Source organism: Furipterus horrens, unplaced genomic scaffold (assembly GCF_987537825.1).
Source record: "Furipterus horrens unplaced genomic scaffold, mFurHor1.1.pri manual_scaffold_4, whole genome shotgun sequence".
NCBI lineage: Eukaryota > Metazoa > Chordata > Mammalia > Chiroptera > Furipteridae > Furipterus > Furipterus horrens.
In genome coordinates this window covers 45,269,367-45,289,015 of record NW_028327174.1, presented here as the reverse complement: position 1 = coordinate 45,289,015, position 19,649 = coordinate 45,269,367, and the positions used below count along the sequence as shown (strand labels likewise).

Sequence of the window (19,649 nt, the reverse complement as noted above, 5' to 3'; positions counted from 1 at the left end):
CACAAGATGTCGATTCAACACGGGAGGAGACAGATACTACCATGTCACTCCCGAGTCGGACTGCACAGCCATTCTCGGCGGTGCAGATAGACTCTTAAGAAGCTACACCATCGTCTCTCGAGACGGACGGCTGCCGACGATTACCCACTTAATGTGTACTTTTTGTTTTCTTGTTACTAATGTGAAACCATTTTTCATGAAATGTAATTGTCCATAATATTTTCTTTGAAAGAATGCATAACATGTGCTTCCAAGATTTAATAGGGACAGTTTTCACATGTTTTGGTCACATTATAGCATAATATTAAGAACATAAGTTCTGGACAGAATTTGATTCTTGGCTCTAAAACTTATCAGTTATATAGTTTTGTGCCAAATATTTAAAGTCTCTAGGCTTCTATTCCCTTATTTATAAACTAGATTAATAATAATATTCATATTGATCAAGGTTTTTTATGAGAATAAAATAATCCCATTCATATACATAGTATATAGTAAATTCTCAGCAAATGTTATATTTTAATTATTATATATTACTTATTATCTTTTTATTAAATATAATATTCTGATATAGTATACATCTGTAATTCATTTTTAGAAAGTTAACTTTTTATTTCAAAAAATATCTTGAAAAAGAGATGGAATGTAGGACTAATAATATTTTTAAAGGGAAAAAATAAGAAATAGTAAACAAAATCTGAAGAAGAAATCAAGAGAAGTGGGGTGGGAAGACCAGAGGTGATAGAGGAGAAAAACAACAAAATGATACAGAAGGAAAGACTGAAGAGCATAGCAAGAGACCAAAGCAAAGGGAAGGAGGAAGGCAGAGAGTCCCAGAGCTGGAGTCAGCAGCAGGGACCTCTGTGCAAAATGGAGGGAGCAGTGCCCTCCTTCTGGCATGCACAGGAGTGAGGGATGGACCATAGTGAAGATCTGTGACCAGCACCCGCAGATTCAGCAGCTGCCATGCTGAGAGAACATCAGAAAGAGCCAAGTCAAGGCCCTGTGCACTAATGCCAGAGAGCTTGGTAGAGGAGAGCAACATGCATGGTGGACTCGCCAGTCACAATATGTGATGACATCCATGCACAATTCTATGACTTCAAGGAGTGGGTGGTGATATCTCTGGGAGCAATTATGTCTTCATGGGAGACTTTGTGGGTCTTGGTTTCTATGGCATTAAAATGTTCCTCCTGCACAAATACACTGGGTAACCATACAATGCTACTGTCCTGACATCTTTGACGACCACGGCCTGTTGGCCATCATTGATGGCAACATCTTTTGAGTGCATGGGGCCTGTCCCTCTCCATCCAGACCCTGACTCTGAAGACACAACAGGCTCTAACTATGTATTTGTCATTGACATGGTGGCCCACTGCCATGCAAGGAATGACATTGACATGATCTGCCATGCCCACCAACAAGTGCTAGAAGGTTGCAAGTGGCACTTCAGTGCAACTGTGCTCATTGTGTGGCTGTCATTCAACTACTGCTACCACTGTGAAAATGTGGCGGCTCTCTTGGAGTTGAATGAGCATCTCCAGAAAGAGCTCATCATCTTCCAGGTTGCTCCTCAAGAGACCGAGAGCATCTCCTCCAAGAAGCCCATGGCTGACTATTCCTTGTGACCCTTTCCACCTCTCCCCTCTCTCCAGCTGCTCAGCCCTTCAGACCACTGTAACTCTACCCTCTTCCCCAGACAAAGGCTGGGCTTTGGGGCTAGAGAGCAGTTCCCCTCAAAAAGGACACTCCTTTCCTCCCCCCCCCCTTGAATCATTAAGTTTCCATTATTTCTTTATTATTTCCTTTTTTTTTTTTTTAGACAAAAGTTTAGAGAGGAAAAAAAGACAATGCATTGAATAAATAAATTTTAAAAAACAGTGAGTTGATTTAGAGGAAAACATAAATAATAACAATGTTAGTTATAGTAATAATTGTAATGATAACAATAGTAATAATAGTTTGGGAGTTATTTAGATATGGAAAATCATAAACATGTGACTTTAAGGACTACAGTTTAGAAAACACCATTCTGTTCCAAATTTCTCTCTGATCAGGGGCCCTCCTCTAAGTTTCCCTAGCTTGTAAATTACCCTAGAGTTAATTCTCATAAACTGTGTTATTATATTTCAATCAGTCTTACATATAAATTTATTTAACATTTATGTTACATTTGGAATATTTTAATTATCAATGTCACAATAAACCATGGTGGGAAGCATATGAATTAGAGAAGAAAAATTAGAGGATCTCTACAGTGCTTACACTGACATACAGATTCTGGCCTAGAATCAATTCCAGTGTCTGCCTTCAGTGAACTTCACCCCTACAACCACAAATTTGATTGATGTATTATGATACTCATCACATTCTTATCTTTGAAGCATGAAAATGTGTGCACAATAAAAGAATAAATAATCTTACTTTTAAGACATGTTTGATGCTTGAATGGATGGTTTCACAGACAATTTTCCTTATGTGACACAGTGTTGGTCAAAGAAGAAGTGTTTCAAAATTCCATGAGCAACAAGTTGGTCCCCAACTCCCATTTTTAAAACATGATTGTAATATCAAGACTGTTCATAACATAATTTCAACACTCAAATCTAATATTCATATCTACCTGCATCCTTTCTCAAAATGTAGCTTTTTCCTGGCTGGGAGGTTTTATGATGGCAATGATGCCTTTTAGCTCAAATGCATTTAGGGGTGGGGGTGGGGGAATCAATGAGATTGTGCTCTGAGCATACCCCATGGGATTCAGTTTCTCAAGCATTGAGGCAGCAGGCAGCAGTCTCACTGATTTAGTTTGCAAGCCTTTGAGATAGAGCTATGCTGGAAAATACTTGCAGAAAAAAATATGAGAAATAGCACATCTTTACCAAAAAAGAATTTTAAAGGACAGTAGTGTGACATGCATAAAAATGCTTTAGGAATTGTTTGTACATAGAGAATTATAAGCTCTGGTTCTGGATTCAAGAGAAAAATTCTCTATTACTTTACATTAATATGTAGACAACTCAGAGAAACAAGAGACAGACTAAGCAAAGAACATGTTTTAAAATAAGACAACTCTGGGCTCACATCTTAACTATAATTTCATTTCAACATTTCAACCAGGAGTTTGATTTTTCTCTTTTTACAAAAAGTTCTTAACCAAGATGAGCTATATTGCTGCCTGTAAGGCTCTAGGTTTTATGTAAGGGACTCAGTTTCAGCTTCCTCCTCCACATAAGTCAGTTCCTACATCCTTGGAATAGATCTCTGTTACCTAAGACCTACAATAGGTCCTGACTCTTCTGGAGGCAGATAAAATGTAAATGTGTTTACCCTTTTGGATTAGATTTTTTCCTTGATACCTTTTTTTTTGAGTTAACCTATGTAATTAAAATTTTTAGTTTCTTTTTTTTTTCTTTTCTTCTATTCATGTTTTTATGTGTTTGTGGTAAAAAGCCAAGCATCTGGTTAATGTAATTTGCCACATTGCCGGGTATCTTCTGTAAGAGACATTTTGAGGCCTCTGTATTCATGGTTTTTCATATTTGCTCTTAAAATATCACTGCTGTCTGTTTTGTGGTAAGCCTAAAATATGCAGCTTCATTGTGAATGAGGGTAAGAAATTAGAATCTGTCTGGTTTTAAGTGAATGAGCCCATTGCTAGGAAAAGAAATTAAGGCAGTATTTGGACCCAATTGTTATTAACAAATCACTGAATAATATTACCTATAACCTACTAAACAATGAGCCCAATGAACTTAATAACAGATTATTAATAAGGAATTATGGGTTTCTTAAGCTAAATATTGTCTGGTACAATGAATTATAATTTTGAAATAATAATTTAAATATCTTTGAAGATAAGGATATTTTTTAAATTTTAATAAGTAATCATATTTTTGGAAAAAAATATTTTATAATGGGAATATTGATTAAAAATGTAGACTCAAAGTATCAGTTGTAAAAAGACATTGACTGAAAAATATTAAGTACCTAATAAATAAAATGTCTCTAGAATTTATCCACTGTGAGGATAAACTAGGATAATGTTATTAGTCTATAATAGTGCTCAACAAATTAATTTTCAGTTGTTTATTTGTAATATTTTTATTTCTTAAATCGACTGGGTTTTTACATATAAGAACAATAAAGGTATGAAGCACATATATAGTACTTCCATCAAATATTGAACTAATAATGTCCTATACATAATGAGAATAGAATTAGACCCCAATGATATTAACTCTTCTATCACTATACCTTTTACTTTAGGACAGTGATTCTCTGTCCTTGGTGAAGAGAAGAATTAGAATGAGAACTTTGAAAGAGTTTCCATGTCCAGGTGCTACACCAGCATAATGAATTCAGATCTTGGGGTGAAGTCCAGGCATCAGCGTTTTTTAAAAGCTCACCTGGTGCTTTCAATTTACAATAAGAGTTGACAACTACATTTAGGGACACTATCACCAATGTCTTATTCTGAGAAATCATCTTTTGAAGGGTAAAAAGTAGAGGGGAAAGGCTCTCATTCCTTGAAAATCACCTTGGAAAATGTAATGCCATCCTCATCTCACCAAATCTCATAAGGTACCTAAGATTGACAAAATCTTCTGATATTAAATTGAAACTGCATTTTTTTTTCTTTCTTGGAAAAGAAGCTAAGAAAGTACTCGTGTAAGTATATAGCGTACCACAGAACTAGCAAAAATTAAACCCATCTATTTAAATAAAAAAATTCTTTCTCTTTCTGTTTTTCATTATAGTTGTCCCAATTTTTCCCCCTTTGCTCTACTATGCCCACTCTCATAGTCAGTCCTCACACTATTGTCCGTGTCCAGGGGTCATTCATACATGTCTTCTGACTAGTCTCTTCTCCTTCTTTTTACCATCTATACACATTTTTCTATAGATATATGATATTTTTAGAGTACTCTTCTTGTAACATGAATAGAGCATCAATGTACAACTATCTTCTACTTTCCATCTCATGCCCAGGCAGAGCTATTCTCTCTTTACATTTCAATACAGACAGGAACCTTGTGGGATGAAGGACATGACTGCCTATAAATAATCAGCACAGTATGTATATACCATTGTTTAATCACCAGAAGACTTGTTTTGGTCCTCAAACATCAGCTAAGGCTGAGCAATAGGCAAGGCACTGACAATTCACCAGGCAATTTGCAGTAAGAAGATCCTTCTGTATAAATCACCGAAAGAAAGTTGTATGCAATTCTTTAGAAAACCCAACTTGCAAAAGGTGACTGAAACGGACACCCAGAGTAGACTAGTAACTGCATTTTGCGTGCAAGCTCAAGGTATGAAAAATCTTATTGTCTTTGTATAAATCTAATTCTCTAGGTCAATGTTACTCAAACTTGGTCTGAAGATGGGTGCTGGTCTGTCAACTATTTGTTGCCAATTGAATAAAAGTACAGGAATTGAAAGTAAGCATTCAGAAACTTTACAACAATTTGACAAAGTAATTTTATACCTGTTAAATCAAATAAAAAGGTTTTGACTTGTTTTTGTATTTCTTTTTAAATTTCATTTTTCCTATAAGTCCTTTTTATGATATTTTATGGAAAAGTGGTAGTGAATGGCAGATTGAAAATAAATAGAATGGGTCTTTCCCACAAATATTTCTAGAAACATTGCTCTAATTTAACTCAGTAGAAATTTTGTAAAACCTTGTGCTTAAATTACAATTACAATGAAATGAACGATAAAGGAAAATTATATCATTATCATTCCATCGCACTCCTTTTGAACTTAAAGTCAAAACGAATTTATCCTAGTTATTTTCTTTATAAAATTGAAATGTTAATACCTACACTATAGGATGGATATGAGGATTACATGAGATAATACAAAGTGCTTCAGTTCTTAGCAGGACAAATATGGCCCTTCTGATCTGGTCCCTGTCTCCATTTTCAACTTCTGCCCTTACTTCCTGTTCAATGGAACTGAAACTATAGTCACTTACAAATATATTTTGGTTGTTCACTCTGTACCTTCTTTAAAAAAGCACAACAAAATAAAACTTAGCAAAGTTTGCTGAACTTAAGAGAATACAGTCGGCTATCTGACTCAAGTCACCATCAAGTAAAAATACACCAGTTTCTCAGAAGAAGAAAGATTTTACCAGACAGACCAGAAAAATATTCCTGCCATTATGATCTATAGAGAAAATACTATTGTGTAATTATTAAACATTTTTCAATGTGTTGAATGTGGAGATTTAAATTAATGGATATAAAATTTGATGTTCCTGACATGGAAAGAAGGGTTTATAACCCTTTTTCTTCAGTTGGGACTGTGTCAACCAATAGAATATAACAAAAGTAATATTCTATGACTTCTAAGGCTAGTTCAAGAAAGACCACATAATTTTCATCTAAGTTCTTTGGAATACTTGTTCTTGAAACATATTCTCTTAGACACCCCATCTTGGAACCCAGCACGTATGCTTGGAGAAGCCCAGGCAACCTAGAGAATTCATGTATAAGTGTTTTGGCTGCATCTAGGTTTCAAATCATCTCAACCACTGGTGATTCATGTATATGTGAAGAAGCTTCCAGATGATTTCAATCCCCAGCTATTTAATCACTTCAAGCCATTTAAGTCAACCCTAGCAGTTTCAGTCTTCCCAGGTAAGTAACCAGATATCATGAAGGCGAGTCAAGTCTTCCCTGCTATTCTTGTCCCGCATAATTCATAAGCATAATAAGATGGTTGCTGTTTTATGCCTTCAAGTTTGCAGCAATACACATGCTTGATACTAGACAATATTTTCACAACATCCTTATGGATAGAGATGACTATCATTTTTCCCCTTATTAAACCTTTCAGAAGATTTTGTTGCCCCAGCGTGAGACAGAGCACAGTCAATGCTGATGAAAGCTGATGAATGGAGGAGAGGTGCTACTTCTTGAAGAAAGGTTCTTTTTATTGACTTTATGCCACTGTGAATATTCTTTTCACCTGGACTGCCCACAACCCCACTTCTACCTCCACTTTCAGGCATCTGATACTTCAAGGTTCATGTGCCTCCATGTTATCCCTTAAAAATTCCACTCTACCTCAGGCAGATTAAGTGGCTCCCTCCTATTTGCTCCCAGAGGCTTCTGTGTTATAGTGCTCATAATATTCTAATAGTGTTTCCACAACTTCTCTGCTTTCTTCCAACTAGTCTGAGGACTTCTTGAAAATTAGGTAACTTTATTCTTTGATTTACCTATTTTATCCGGGTACCTGTATATAACTGGTACTAAAAAAAATGCATGTTGTGTTGATTAATCATGATATATGTTAGGTGAACACCCTTTGCTATGTTCTGATTCCCGGGCCATACATAAATCAGCAATGCTCTACATTGCCACACGAAGATTAGGAACCTTAACACAAACATCAGTAAAGACATACACATGCATAGAAAGTGATATTTGTATGTTTTGGAAAAAAGCATGCTATTTTATATGAGTCAACAGTTATTGGTTATTAAATATCAGATGAAACAAATTTGATTATGTATGCCACATTTGGATAAATTAATAGCACTTTATTTTGCCTAAGTATGCCTAGTGTGAAGGATGAACAGGTAACATTTTTTTGTGATGTTTTATCCTAGGCTAAAAATGCTTCTTATTCTTCCAGTGTTCTCACGCTCTTATCTTTAGCTAATTTTTTGGTCTAAAGATATCTTTTCTATGCCTTAATTTTGAATGAAAGGTAACCATGATCCTCCAAATGGTTGAAAACATTATTTAAAAATTGTTTAGAGAGAAGAATGAACCTTACAAAGGATAACTGCCTTCCATACTTCCCTACCAACCAGCACCCGCCATCAAGTCTTTTCCTCTGGAGAGTAAAATAAATCTTTATGTCTTTAAATTTTATGCACAAACTATTTCATTTATTTTTAATTTGATGTTAATTACATGTATAATGTAATGACAACTGAGTGATATTTTATTGTTCAATTAAGACTTTTTTAATCTGTAAATATCAGTTGGGTATCTTGGATTGGGATGAAATGCATTGAAATTCTTCCATTAATATTACTGGAAGTGATTTCTCATATAATGGCTTTTTACTTAGTGACTGGATTTTTAGAAACAATTTAAGGCTGATAAATAAGGGACAGGTCCATTATGGAAGCTTCACTAACAAACTCTGAGATTACTCTAATTAATAATGTGTGGAGGAGCAAAAGACAGAAGCAATGATACTTGTCAAGAGATGCTTTTAATGTCACACAGAAAAAACTGATGGTGACTTAGATGAAAGTGATCACAATAGAAATAATAAGAAGTGGTCATATTCTGAATATATTTTGAAGACAGCACTATCAAGTTTTGCTCTTGGATTAGGTACAAAGTGTGTGAGAAAAGGAAGAGTCAAAAATAATTTAAAATTCAGGGATCTATAAAGCTTACCTCATGCCACATGAAAAGTAACTTTGAAACAGAACTGGGATCAAGGTGTTGTTTGATGTCCATTCTGGAGTTCTGTCCACTCTCTCCTGAAACTTCAAAGGAAATCATCTTGTATTTGAGGTCTCAATAGCCACTTTGTTACAAGAGAGCTGGAAGCCTTTTTAGTTGATGTGAAAAGGACTTTATCAGGAATTTTCGCTTGAAGAACTCAAAATATCTATTCTAGAACATTGAGGACTTGCAGTTACTCTGAGGATTTGCTCCAAAGCATTCTAAGTCTTTAACCAGTTATTACTGAGGTCAGAGGAAGAAAGCACCGTTTTGATGTTCTTGCAGACTTTCTGGTTGACTCAAAATAACTCCATAGGAAGGAGCATGCAACTGGGAAGCAAACCAGTTTTTAGTTCTCAGCAGTACCACTAATTGGCTAAATCATAAACTCTCTGAGATCCAGATTCCTCATCTCTAAGTAAGGAGATTAGATGCATAGGGGTTTTCAACTAGTTTATATAAATCTCGTAGTGCACTCCAAGTCCTTCCTGCAATCTGCCTTCTCCCAGTTCCTGGGCTTACAGAAATGTTTCAAGCACATTGTCTTCTTCATAAACCCAAGGTTCTGGGGACAAAAAAGGTAATTCCTGTTGCTTATAAAACTTTTTGGTTCTCAAAGTTCTCCTAGTTCTCAAATTTTGATTTGATATTAGTAAACTCTTACAAAGTAGATGAGGTACTGATTTTAATTTTTTTTTAAAAAAAGATTTGAAAATAAGAACACTAGGAGTTTTGTGCTTACATTGTCAGGCAGGAGAATAAATTCTTTAAGCTTGCAATTCTATCATCACAGTAAGTAGGTTTTATTACCTACCATTTTACAGATAATGACCCTGAGATTTAAAGAGGCCAAGTCTCTTGTTGAAGGCCACACAATGGTGGAGTTGGAGTTCCCACCCACATCTGTCGGTCTCTAAAACCTTTTCTATTATATTGAACTGTTGTCAGATATGAAAGCAATTATTATTATTGTCATTATAAAATATAAAAAAACAAAAGGAAGAGGATTTACATTTACAGATGTTTGTAACTCACAAAGTACCTTCTTACTATAGGTAGGTAAAAGGAGATCAGGACTTTGAGTTAACTCCCAGGAGACAGGCATTTGTGCCTACTCTGTTCATTCCTCTGAGGCTCTGCCAACTGGTCTTACAGCCACACTAATTTTTGGCCACAGTGGTTGGACAATGACCCCTTCCTAAAAGACAGATGCTTGAAGTGTGACATTATCCAGTATGAAGTAACTGATTGAGTGGAACGGGTTAATTTTACTGCAACTTATGAAACAAAAAAAAAAAAAAAAAGAAATTACATTGTACAGAAAAAGGTATTTTTTAAGTAAGAAAATATCTTTATTTGTATTTTCTATCAAGAATTGATAAGTATCTATCTAAAGAAAATTTTCCAAAACTTGAATGAAATATTAATTTAAAAGTAAAAAGTAGTTTTGTTTTTAGAATTTGGGGAGTATTCACTGTGTACCCATTGAAAAGAGGCTACAGACAGCTAAAACCCCAATGAAACATAAAAAATTAAAATCCAAAAAGTTCACATTTTAAAAAGTAGTTTTAGGTGGAAGATGATAATAAAAATGAACCAAAACATTGTTTTTAAAAAAGTAGTAAATGGGGACTAAAGGAAGGGAAACTTGTAAAGATAATAAGCCTAGAATATTTATTTGGGCAAGGCTTTGGGGCCATTTTGAAATACAACTATAAGAAAAAATTTTCCTATATTTTAGGAATAAAGAAAAACAAATTAAAAGATATTGCTAATGGGGAAAATGGCACAAAGCCTGAAGAACTTTTTCTATATTTGACTAAGATTGGAAGTCGCATTAATTTGACATTATAATTTGCCTAGGAATATTGTATTTGAAAATTAGTATATTATGATTAGAAGATATCTGAAAGGTAACTTAGTTACTGTCCTGGGCTTGAAAGAACTATTAACTCATAATTAGTGATTAGTTACTCTTTCATTCTAAAGAAAATAATAACTAATCTTCCATGGTGGCAGTAGACTCTTAGGTTAGATGAGAACAGTAAGATAAGTGAGGCCCAGAAATATTCATAAGGCAGGTATGAAAATCTGCCTCCCTCAAGAATGAGCAGGATCCATATGGAATGGTTTAGGGGAGAGAAGTAGAGACTCTGGCAGGACTTTCAGTCATGGTGCTTTGGCAGACTGTCCGGAGGACTTAATCGCATTTGCCATTCCTCTTTAATTCCCCCTTTCATCACTTACTATATCAGTGCTTTCCCTAACTTGGATTTTTGGCTCAGATACTTACTTCTGGTCCTTCACTGGGATTCAGTGTTTGATTTTTCTTTTGTTCCCATCTAATGTTAATTCTAGTTGAGGGAAGGGAGGCAGGGGAGACAGAAATTGTACCCTGGAATCAAGAAGGTTCTTCCATGCTAAGTATAAAGTAGGGAAGAGAAATGCTTAGGAACGCTTCCCACAAGGTGGGAAATTTCCAACTCACCAAAGCAGATGTTGAACATGCATTTGCTCAGCAATGAAGTGTTATGTACTACTTATTAAGAAATTAAGTTGGAACTAAATTAGTTGGCACATTAAGACTGAATAAAAAAGTAAGAGAGAAACAATAGAAGATTGTATTGGAACATATTTCAACATGAAAAATATTGAGTCTTCACCACTTTGAGGCTTGAAAAAAACTGAACACTGAAATTTTCCAATGACTTCAGTGAAAAACGGATGAACTGAATATGTTATGGAAAGAGATGTTAAACATGAAGCAGATTTCTAGCTTTCTAAAGGCTATGAAAGCCCATTCAGATGGAATGCAAACTAGACCCCACCCCTTCAATTATGCAGTTCTGCAAGAAGAATGCAATAGTGTGGTCACCAAAATAACACCAGCACTTCTGGCTTTTAGTTAGTAGTTAGGCAAGATGAGTTAGAATGTTAACCATCTCTTTTATAACTTGGCAGCTTTGGGGTATCCGATTTAAACCATGAATAATCCCCTTTGAAAACAAAACATCTCCTCCAGAGGGATAATTAGACTATTACTGACGATAAACTATCCAACATCAAAAGCACAGACCCTAAGGAGTCACACAAAAGGCACTCTTCTCCCAAAATTAAAAGCGTGCTCAGCATTAGAGGTCAGTGCAATAAATGAAGGGATGTGAAATAATTATTTACAAGTTTCGGTCAAAGAACTACAAACACAAGCTATAATAAAAAGTGACTGGCTTCTGAAAAGTGAATATGCTAATTATACCCAGTGTTTGAATTAGTGCTTGGAAGCCTCTTCCCCTTTCTGATTAAGTCATTAATCATTCCTGTGAGGTCACTATTATTCCAAGGGATCCTCAACAACAGAATCAGGGATATTGCTGCTAATAGATTTAGAAATGGGAGGAAAAGTCCGTGGAAGGCCCAGATGGTAATAATTACATTAAGACTACCCCCCAAATTACAGGACTATTTTCTCTCAAGGTCAAGATGTGCAATTTTCTTCTTGCACAAAATGCATAACCAAGTGACCTTTTATTAATCATAACACCAAGCCCACATCTACTTTATTCTTCAATTGAATAATAAAATAATCAGCTCTGCAAAAGGCTCTAGTCAAGGAGACACTGATGGGAACAATTCCTAAAAACCAATTCATAACAATTATAAATTAATTGTTATCCACAAAGTTGTTATGAAATCTGAAACTGTTGAGTCAAATATTTGAAAAGTATAAAATTCAAATATATTCCTCACCCAATGGATTTAATTTGCTATATACAACTCTGGCATGGTAAGGCTTAGAATTTTTGTGATCAAGATTTATTGGGCTACTCCACCTAACTCCACTTGCACCCTCTACAAATTAATTCACTTATCTAGAAAATGGAAATAATGATAGAACCTTTCAAACATGCATTTATTTGAGCATTAGAAAGATAATGTAAATCAAGTGCTTAGAATGAAACCTGTAATATAGTAAGTAGCAAATATAAATATTAGATATTATTGGTGGTGGTTATGCAAAATTTAAGAGTAGAGATTTTTTGAAGTATGCACCAATCTCACTTTATACACCACCCCAGGTTAGCTCAGCCCTTCCTGCTTCCTGATGAGCGTGTCCATAGAAATAGCTCATATTATCCCTGCAGTCACACAGTCCCTGCTATCTTCATTGCCACCCACAGAGAAACTACTTACAAGTAGCTGTCACCAGGACCTGCCTAGAGAGTCAGGGATGATAATGCTCCATGGGGCCAAACAGAAAGAGAGATATGAGACTGGAAAGAACCAACACATTAATGGTTTACCTTCGCCACTTATAATGGACTGTTCTGAGATGCAGTACATGGGCTCTCAGGTACCTCATCAGACAAAGCCATAAGCTCTGCTCTTTGGGATGTTGTGGTCAGCCTGGTAACAGACTTCCTTGCTTTGGTTTGTCCTCCTCCTTTTCTGTCTCACTTTGCTTTTTTTCTCACTCTGGATTTCTTGGAATAATGCCCTGCAAAAAAAAAAAAAAATTATTAAGAGATAAATATTTGTTCAATTCATTCTCTCTCTCTCTCTCTCTCTCTCTCTCTCTCTCTCTCTCTCTCTCTCTCTCTCTCTCTCTCACACACACACACACACACACACACACACACCTTCCTTAAATATATCCAGAAAAACAGTACAGTGCCCCACTAGCTTGTTTCTCAATTGCCTTACCTTACCTTTTGGGGCTATTACGAACCTTTCTAAACACCCACGATGATCTTGTGAGTGGCAAAGTAGTTGTTACAATATAAATAGGGTTATTAAATAGGGTTATCATATGAAGAAGAGAAGTGAATTTGATTTCATTCTATGTTCAAAATAGACATAGCTAAGAGACATTTCTCTGGAAAGTTCCACTCTCCTCATGGATTTTATTTTTTTAATAATTTCTATTTTCTTGGTCTTACTTGTTATTTGTTGTCCCAGATACAATTTTATGCAGTATTGACTTTACTACTAAGCAGTTTCTAATTAAATGTTTATTAAATAGATGATAGTTTAAATATTTTTTAATTCTCCTCTAATTCAGTTATTATATAGTTACTTGGCATACTGTAGAAAGAAAATTACACATAAAGATTTATATATATTCCGGTCAAGATGGAGGCATAGACAGACATGCTGCATCTCCCTCCACAACTAAGAAAGAATACAACCACCTCAAAATTAGAAACAACCAGAGGTTCCAGAAAATCAAAGTGCATGGAAGTCCAGCAAACAAAGATATAAAGAAGAAATATTCATCCAGACAGGTAGGAGGCGTAGAGCCAGGGTGGAGAGGACACAGTATGGTGGTGGCAGCAGTGGTGGCAGCAGCAGCAAGCTGGCAGAAAGTGCAGTCACACATTTTAAAAAGTCAGGAGGGACACCTGGGGAGTGTTCCCAGCTCCTCACCAGACCTCGAAGCTCACAGTCCCAGCACCATGGAAAAATCAAGCCTCATTACTTTTGACTGTGCAAACCAGTGGGGGTTGAGGTGGAGGCGGAAACTGCAGTCTCTCAACAGAGTCCACTTGTTTAAAGGGCCCCCATGGTCCTAGAACATCTGCAGAACCACCAACTCTGGGAACAATGGCCAGAGCAGGATCTAGAGAGGCACCAGTCCATTGCAGAAATGGGAGAGGTGCCTGGAAAAGGGGCGAGTGCTGAGTGGGAGGCATTGCTCCCTCTTGGACCCCTCCCCCATGTACAGCGCCACAACGTGGTGAAACAGGTCACCCATTACTGACGAATCCCTAAGGCTTCACCCCTTACAACATAACAGGAGCAACAGCTCTACTTGGGATGCAGAGACTAACAAATACAGGAGCCTGTCAGAATAAGGACAAAGAGAATTATGGCCCAAAAGGGGAAACAAATCAAGGTTCCAGTGGGAGAACTAAGCGACGAGGAGATAGACAACCTAACAGATGAAGAATTCAAAACACTGGTGATAAAGATGCTCACAGGCTTGACAGATATGCTTGAGTACAGCAAATGCATAAGAGAAGAAGTGAAGGCTATGATAAGTGAAATGAAGGAAAATCCACACAAAATCAATGGGGAAAGGAAGGAAACTGGCATTCAAATCAATGATTTAGAACATAAGGAAGAAAAAATAACAGTCAACCAGTGCAGAATGAGGAAGCAAGAATTGAAAAAAATGAGGAAAACTTCCAAAATTTTGCAAAGGAGTGGACATAGAGGTCCGGAAGGCACGGAGAATCCCAAGTGAGCTGGACCCAGAGAGGACCACACCAGGACGCATCATGATTGAGATGCCAAAGGTGAAAGATAAAGGCAGAGTCCTGCAGGCAGCAAGACAGAGGTGGAGAGTTGCCTACAGGGGGGGTGTCTATAGGACTATCAGCTGATTTCTCAGAGGACACTTTGCAGGCAGGAAGGGACTGGAAAGCAGTATTCAATGTGATTAAAAGCAACCTACAACCAAGATTACTCTATCCAGCAAAGCTATCATTTGGAATGGAAGGGCAGGTGAAGTGCTTCCCAGACAAGGTGAAGCTACAGGGATTCATCATCACTAAGCCATTATTATATGATATGTCAAAGGGACTTACTTAAGAAAAAGAAGACCAAAACTATGGACACTAAAACAAACTCACAACTATCAACAACTGAATCTAAAAATATAAAAACAAAATCCAACTAAGCAAACCAGAATAGGAACAGAATCATAGGTATGAGGATCATTTGGAGGGTTATCAGCTGGGATGGGGAAGGTGAAGAAATGGGGAAATGGTGCAGGGACTAAGAAACATAATTGGTTGGTACAAAATAGACAGGGGGATGTTAAGAATAATATAGGAAAGGGTGAAGCCAAAGAACTTACCTGCACGACTCATGGACATGAACTAAGAGGGGTGAGATTGCTGGAGGGAAGGGGGTACTGGGCAGAGGGGAGCAAAGGGGAAATAATTGGAACTACTGTAACAACATAATCAATAAAATATACTTTAAAAAATTAGATATAGTTTTGTAAAGAAATACAAATGCCAATAACCACAGAGGAAAATTCCTTTTCTGAGTAATTGCAAATAGCATAATATTTTTCTTTTTTAAATATATTTTGTTGATTATGATATTACAGTTGTCCCAATTTTTTTGCCTTTTCCCCCCTCTACCTGGTATTCTTCTTCCCTCAAGCAATCCCTCCCCGCTTAGTTCATATCCATGGGTTGTGCATGTAAGTTCTTTGGCTTCACCCTTTCCTATACTATTCTTTTTTAAAAAATGATTTATTTGTTTGTTGTTTATTTATTTTTAGAGAGAGGGGAAAGGAGAAAGAGAGGGAGAGAAACATCACTCTGTGGTTGCCTCTCACTCGCACCCCCAACTGGGGACCTGACATGCAACCTAGTCATGTGCCTGACTGGGAATTGAACCAGCGACACTTGGCTCAAAGGCCGACGCTTAATCCAGTGAGCCGCATCAGCCAAGGCTCCTATACTATTCTTAAAAACAGTATACTTTTAATATTAATTATCCGTCCTTCATTATGTTAAATGAAGATGTGGCCTATGTTCATTCTCTTATCCCACAAAAAAAATGTATTCTATATATACACAAATATAGGCAAAGGAAGTCCCCATATAACAAATAAATTTTTCTAAGGAAATTTACTAATAAGGCTACTTGGTACTAGGATTATGTTTTTCATAGAAACAATGTTGCAAAATTATGATTAGATATTCAGATAAGCTCAAAAAGTATACATATTTTATATATGTCTAAAACATCTACGCATATATGTATGTGTTTATTCCATATATACATATGGTAGTACTATTTTCACCACACATAACTACAAGTTAGAACACTGTTTCTGTGGGAATCATAGTCCCCCTGCCAGGCTGGGATGCCAGGAATGCTTTGCCTCAGGCCCAGGCAGCAGAACCAGACCCTCTGCAAGCCCAGCAGTAGCATAGTACCATTTGAGGTTGGCTAACTCCCTGAGGCTGCATAATTGCATAATAGATGGTATCTCTTCATGGGCATAACTATTTCTTTCTATTTACAAAAAATAAATAAATAAAGTTATTCTACCAAAGGTTTTTAATTCAAATCTAGAAACAGCTCTCTTATCCCAGGGTAGGTAAAAAATAGGTCAATAGGTCCTCAGCACCTGTTCATTTGAAATTTTATTAATTTGTTCTCAAATGAGTTAAAGCAATTCATGGACTCACTTAAAATATAGCAATGTAATCCATGTTTTTAGAATTAAGAAAAAGTAGGTCAATGAGGTTAGAAGAGTTTAGTTCCATGCACATCATCTAAGGCCACAAAGTCTCCTACTTGGCTAGAGTCGGCCACTGTCCACAAACTTGCTACCAGCCAGCAGAAGAAAGAAATTTAACCAATTGTATAATTCATGGTGTACACCATGCGAAAACAAATATAAGGGCTCACAGCTTATCCTGATGCTGAAAGAAAATAGGAATTTTTTTTTTTTTTGATAGGTGTACTGAGAACTTTGTGCAACACAATCAGCATCCTTACTTTGTTGCAAGAGTTTTGTAAGATTGTCTCTTGTGACAAACAGATCTTTTAGAATTCAGTAAGGTGCATTCTCAGATGCAATCCTAAGATTTTATGGCTTAACCATTGGGGAGAACTGTGAGTTTCTAGATGATGGGAAGGATGTTTTTCCAGGACATCCTTCACAAATACCATTTATCTCAGCCAAGCTTTCAACGGTATTTAGTGGCAAGGATTATACTTCCTAGCAAGAAGCTGGAAAACAGCTGCATTCTGTTGTCAGTTGAGTTCAGGTTTTAGCAGCTGAGCTGTGGGTAGGATTGATATTCTCCCCTAAAGACTGAGAAAACAAACAAATATAAGCCCTTGAGTAGAAGACCACCAGAGAGCCCTTTTATGGTGAGCTAGGGAAATAAATAGGCAGAGCAAGATTACCTTCAGCATGGTCATATCTGGACCATTCTAACAGAGACAGATGAACAAACAAGAATGTACACTTGACTCCATAAAGTATTCTTCAATACTTTTAGCCAGATAATATTTAAGAATCAAATATTCCTAAAAGTATACCTTAAAATTTCTATATCTGGACAATGGGAGATTATCTTTGACATTTTCCCCTAAATTTTAATGCAAATATTTATGAAGTGTGCTACATGTCTCCAGCATTACTTAACAGAATGCATGAGACATATTTTAAACTTTTAGGGTAATTTTCAGGGAACTTGTAAATAAAACTTATAATGGTGAAACTGACCTCAAAGATTGCTGAGATTTCTTTCCTTATTTATATTCTAAACTTTACAAATATACAGCTATCAATGCAGATGTAGATTATTTCAGACATTGGGCGGAAGAGGTGCCGATCACAGTAGAAGTCACAGAACATATAAACATTCCTAATATCAATTTATTTAACTCCTTTCTTGAAAATCAGAGGTTGGATGCAATTATCTGTGGTAGATTAAAGATGGCCAAAAATTATTTTATTTTCATCCCACTGAGAGGTAGTATCTAATTATCTTCCCTTTGCATCTCAGCCAGACTTCTCTGCTTGCCTGACCAACAAAATGCAATGGAAGTAAACTTCGCAACTTCAGCGTTGGTTTTTTGTAGCACTTCTTTTTAAAGCCCTGAGCTGCCATGTAAGCAGTCCAACTACCTGGGACTTCCCTGTTGTAAGGGAGCCCAAGCTAGCCATGTGGAGAGAAAAATCAATTCTGGTCCATCCCCAGCTGATCCGGCCACCTCAGAGCAGGGGCCAGGCATGTGAATGAAGTTATGAACCCTCCAGGCCAGACCAGCTACCTCTGGCCCCAGTTGATGCCATGCAGAACAAAAGAACCACCCAGCTGAACTCTACCTAATTTCTAGCTCACAAAAATCACATGATATAATAAAATGGTTCTTATTTTAAGTGACTAAGTTTGGGGTTAACAATGGAAGATAATTGCAACAGCATCTTAGTCATATGTTACATTTCACACCCAATGACTGCTTTCCAGAGAACTATTCCATGAATCAAATACATTTGGCCATTCACTTGTACAATAAACATTTATTTAGTACTATTAATATGCCAGGAAGATTGCTAGAGACAGGGATACAGAGTTGAGTATGGCTCAACTAGCTTTCATTCTAGTGGGGCAAACAGAAAACGAAGCTGACAGTTTGGTTTAATGATACAGGCAGGTCCACCATGTTGTGCACCTCCAGGGGTACATTTGCATTGCAGCCTATGAATGATGCACACCAGAGTTGAACACACATAACTATCCGAAAGGCCACAGTGTGAAAGTCCCCCTAAAGCTGGGCAGCATAGAGACCCTGCTGATAAGCATTAGGCTAAAAGTAGGCACAGAGCGCTAGGGAAACATGGAGGAGAAACAGAAAATGATGGATTTCACATGAAATTTTTTTTTTAATTTTCACTATTAAGACAAAGATTTAATGAGCCCAGTGAAATGTATTGACATTGACAAAGTAGTTTAGGAATGGTGACATTTCTCTTAATGTGTATAATACAGATGGACATAAATAATTAATTTAAATTATTACTAAACATACATTTTCATATCCACTTTGACACACATGAAGAACTATCAAACAATAAAAGAGAGCTTAATCTTTTTGCTTGAAGAAAACCCTTGAAAAAATTCAAATAGCACTATCACAGTGGTTGTATTGTAATTTCAGGTGGTCAGTCTTAGTATTGGCCATAGGCTAAATATTACATCACACTAAATGGTGAAGGAAACCCACTAAAAGTTGGAGAGATCATTATCAGTTTGAATTCCAATAGATGAAAATAACAGAACTCAAATGACTCAATAAGGGAAGAAGATTAATACCTGGCTGGTCAAGTCATATTTATTTTCACCTGGTTCATCTATTATTTCTTCATTTATTTATCTTTCCTCTAATAAACAGCAGGGAAGGGGGAAGAGACGGAAAGGAAAAATGCCTTTCATGGTCATTCAAGCACCTAAGGGCTCCATAAATTGGTAAAGCGGGTCTTTTTTATTTTATGGTTTTAACTAGTTTAGCAATAAATGTGAAACAGGATTGGATTCATCAATCTAGTGTTTAGTTTTTCAGTATAAACAAATAAATACAGAGCTCCAGGACTAGGACTGTATGCTTATTCAAGTATCT

At 36.4% G+C, this 19,649-nt stretch overlaps 1 pseudogene; it reads left to right on the top strand.

The window, feature by feature from the left end:
* Window positions 1-898: 898 nt before the first annotated feature.
* On the top strand, window positions 899-1,631 carry LOC150011622 (serine/threonine-protein phosphatase 4 catalytic subunit pseudogene; annotated as a pseudogene).
* Window positions 1,632-19,649: the final 18,018 nt, after the last annotated feature.